We start from the raw sequence: 4,497 nt of genomic DNA on the forward strand, positions 1-4,497 counted from the left end.
CTTTTGCCTTGGTTTTCTTCTCTCTGGGCTGGGGCAGCACACCCTCCTGGGGCTCCCTTGGCTGGGGACCACGTCCAGAGCAAGAATGAGAGGGATCTGGAGGATCTGTAGCTCTGGTCACGTTGACATGCGGGCGGGAAGGTCAGGGGGCTGCTGCCCAAACCTGACCCACCTCGGAATCACCCGGAGAGATTCTTAAGATCAGGGGTTCCTGGACCCTGCCCCAGACACACACAATGTCTGGGTTTCAAGCTTCAATGCTTCTTCAGTCTTCCCTGCACAGGGGTTAACGAGGCTGGGCATTTGGGACTCACTGGATTAGAGGGCAACTGGACTTCTCTGAGGACCCTCTCTCTTACCAGGGAGAGGGGGGACTCTGAAGGGGTCATTTGGGCTTGAAAGGGGCTCAGAAGGAGCTTCTGGGCAGTGGAGCCAGGGAAGCCCTATGACTGACACCTCCAGACAAGCCCTGTCTCACCAGAGTCCAGAGCAGCAAGCAGCCAGATCTGTGCTCTCTCTCTAATTTCCCCAGACATCCCTGGGAAATATTAATAAACAGCAAGCAGTCAGAAGCTGGGCAGCAGGAGCAAGAAGAAGCCAGCAGTCAAAACAGATCAGCAAGTCAGCAGTTGGCCTTATCCCTGTGAAGTCACAGGATCAGGCAGCGGTCCCTGGCCATAGCACTTAGCAAGCCACCTGCTGCCCACCCCGCCCACCCACCACACGCTCCAGAGAGGTTCCGTAGCCTGCGAATTGCTGCAGACCCCAGCACAGTTTCTGGCAGCGCCGGGCTGGGGCAGCCAGTGCTGGGGCTGTGATGGCTTTGGTTGGGGTCCAGCCCAGGACTGTCCCCCTCAGGCCCATAGCTGTAGAGGCACTGGTGTTCCGTGTGCGCGTGCACACACACACACACACGCACACCCCTGGGGTGTCTGTGGGTTGTGCTTATGGTGCTGATGTGGAATTCAGCCAGGTGTCACCGTTAATACCAGTCTTGCCTCCACACTGGATCCCTTTTCTCTGTAAAGTGGCTGTAATGGTTTTGGCCAAGCAAGGCAACAGGCAGAACCAGCCAGTGACGCTAAGAGGCAGGCTGTTTTTAATGGCCAATGAAAAATGCTGTCAGGTCACGAAATATTGGCCAAGGCGTCCAAGTGAAGCGATCGCCTCGACAGACGCGCAGCCTGCCGCACTTCATGGCATGTCGCGGGCCAGACAAGTGGTAGGAGCAGAGATGCGGCTCACCTCTCCACACTGGGTTTTCCTGCCCACAGCCTTGAGGTGGTTCCCCCACGGTCAGAGCCACAGCTGCAGAGAGAGCCCTCCACCCTCCAGGCTGGGCGGTGGTGCTGGCACATCTGTAAGGCAGAACTGGCAGCCTCCACTTCCTGCACCCTGCTGCTGCTTGGCAGCGCTTACTCTTTGTTGCCATGACAGACGGAAGGGCAGGTTGCTGAACTCTGAGCAGCTGAGCAACGCTGCGGTGCTCGAGGACCGCCCGCACTTCGCGCTTCTGCACCTGTGCACCACGGCCACCCCTGGGGACGCGGCAAAAGCATAGCCTGCGCTGCTAGGGTCCGGCCGGCTGTCGTTCTCGACATGTCTGAAATCGGGTGACAGTGCGCATCAGGGCACAGTGGTCTCTGGTGGGAGAAGAACATGTAGGGGTGGGCAGTGGGGAAGGAGGAGGGTCCCAGCAGTGGGTCCTGGCAGGGGATGGAGGTCTGGCCCTTTGCCTAAGAGCCCCAGGTCTTTGGTAACAACCAGTCGCTAGACCCCCACTTCCCCCGTGTTAGTTGCTTAGAAGAGAAAAAGCAAAAAGCAAAAATTTGCCAGCAGCGGGGTCACCCTGGAGCGAAGTGAAGCCAACATTAAGCACGAGCAGTGATGACAATGAACCGGGTTTCCACCCTTGGACCCCGGAGGCCAGGAGCTCCCCCTCCCCGGTGAAGATGCAGAGCGCCAGGAACTGTAGTTTCATCTTCATTCTGACCACGTCCGCGCCCGGGCCTGGACCCGCCTGCCATCTTGGCGGATGTGTTTGGACCTCTGGCAGGGGCGGGAGCACGCTGGGCCCTTGAAGTGCTGGATGGTCAGATCAGAAGCCCAGCAGAGAACGGAAATGTGTGCCATCTGCGGTTGCCGCCAATCTCAGCCCACTGGCTGGCCACGCCCGCTGCCTGGACCGCAGCCCGGAGAGGAGCAGCTGCGGCGGCCGAGCAGCAGGGAGTGGGAGATGCCCGGCCGCCGGGACCTGCCCGAGGGCTGCCGGGAGCTCTCCTCTCTGCCCACCAGTCTGCGATGTTCTGGCTGCAGATCACATAAAGCTTTTAACTTGAGCAATCTTCTCAAACATTTTGAGTGGTGGCTTTTAGTTTTGTTTTGAAAAAAAACAGAGATGAACCAGCCTGGCTGCAGTGAAAGCCCGGGGACAGTCCCCTGCCGTGTGTGTTTTGTGCTTCCTTTGGATGCCCCTGGTGGGCTGTGGCCTGAGGGGTCCCGAACACAGTGCAACCCCCCAACCTCAGTCCCCAGGAGCCTGCTTCCTTTTCATCCCCGCCTGATACCTTGCACAGGTGTCTGTCACAGCCGCGTAGACCCCCTGAAACCTCTGTGTAATCTCAAATCTTCTCCTGCCTCCCAGAGCACGCATCTTTTGACTTTTGGTCAGACCGTCTGTTATGTGTGTTATTACATTTGTGCCTCCAGATCCAGTGCAGGTTCCCTTGTGCTGGGGCAGAATTCCATCAGAACGATGTCCTTTACTCTTTCCCTCCCTCCGTCCCATCACACTCCACCCCCTTTTCGTGTCCCCGCCCTCCCAGCCTCTAGCCCAGAGCCTGCCTCTGCTGCTTCTGAGGAATAGCTGTTGATTCTGGACCCACAGGGAGCCTGGGAACACTGGGGGAGGGAGGGTCCTTCTTTGTCGGTGGGTGTTGGGGGCCGGGAGCACGTGTTAACTGCCACCAGGCACCCTTCCCTTCCTTGCGTTGGGTTCTCACTGAGGTCCCTGTGAGACCAAGATGATGATGCCCATTTCACAGCTGAGGAAACTGAGGCTGAGGGAGCTTCACATGAGGGTCACTCAACTAGTAAGTAAATAGACAAGATCCACGCTCAGTCCAAAGCAAATGCCTATGGGTCAACACTGTGCTGCCAGAAGTAGTGAGTCAGAGACAATTAACACAGAGAGTGAACATGTGAGTCGTGACCCGGCTCCTTGCGATTTACCACGGACTCGTTGGGAGGAAAATGACCAAGCCGCCGAGGCATCCCCGTTTGCTGCTGCGCCGCCTCCACCTCTGCTGCCGACCTCTTCCCCTGAGCTCACCACGCCCGCTCCCAGCAGCAGGGAGACTTCAAAGGTTTGAGTCCGGTGAACTTGGGGGAGCGGATGCCAACCCCAGGCAAGGCAGCTAGGGACATGGAAAAATATCCTCTGGCTCGCCAGTGGCACCCTATTCCCCGGTCGCCGCCGTCCGACCCCTTCCCCATACCGCATATCTCTACTTTGTCTGTCTGTCTGACTACCTGCCTGAATGCCTATATATTGGAGAATAGAAGAGGCTAGTCTACGTGTCTATCTCTCGTTTTACCTAACGGAGGAGGAGCCGACGAGTATGTTTCTCTGTTTGCCTGTCTGTCTGTCTGTCTGTCTGTCTATCTATCTATCTATCTATCTATCTATCTATCTATCCAACTAGTGGAGGCATAGCCGAAGCCACGTGTGACTTTTTACTTGTGTGACTGTTGGAGGAGGAGGTTAGTTTGTATATCAACCTATCTACCTATTGGAGGAAGAGAAGGAGGCTAGTGTGTGTGTGTTTGTGTGTGTGTGTGTGTGTGTGTGTGTGTGTGTGTGTGTGTCTATGTATTTGTCTCTCTGTCTTTCTAATGGAGGATGGCTCTCAGTATTTGACGCACCTGGAGGGATGGCAATTGCCACCCTGTAGCAGCAGAGGGCGGCCCCATTGCAGGCTGAGGGGGACACTGGATGGAAATCCACAGGCTTGCCTGGGCCGCCCGTGCCTCCCGCTTCCGCCCTCTCTATAGCCGCCCGCGCCAAGCCCCAGCCTGACACCCGCCGCGCCCCACTGCACACCCGCCTCACGGGAGCCGGAAAACACAGAGATGTGCACCTCGAGTACCTAGGGTAGCAGAGATCAACCCTAGAACCATCCAACGGGGAGACCTGAGCAAATACAGGGGCTCGGTGGGGCAGCCCCGACTACTCACTGCAGCCCCTGATCCACACCGCGCCTGCCTCCGGGGCGGACGCTGACATGGAAACATGCATACGGTGAACCTGGGGCAGGAGAGGCCGCCCCCAGGCCAGGCCGATGTGGAGATGGGAGCAAACTGATCGGTTGATCAGAGGCAGTCCGCTCCCCACGACGTCCCTGTCCTCTGAAGTCACCTCACCATCATCCCAGGACCTGGCTGACTAGGAGACTTATATCCCGGAAACCTGGGGGTAGCAGAGGCCGCCCTGAGGCC

The sequence above is a fragment of the Vicugna pacos genome, chromosome 7, assembly GCF_048564905.1.
Source record: "Vicugna pacos chromosome 7, VicPac4, whole genome shotgun sequence".
Classification (NCBI taxonomy): Eukaryota; Metazoa; Chordata; class Mammalia; order Artiodactyla; family Camelidae; genus Vicugna; species Vicugna pacos.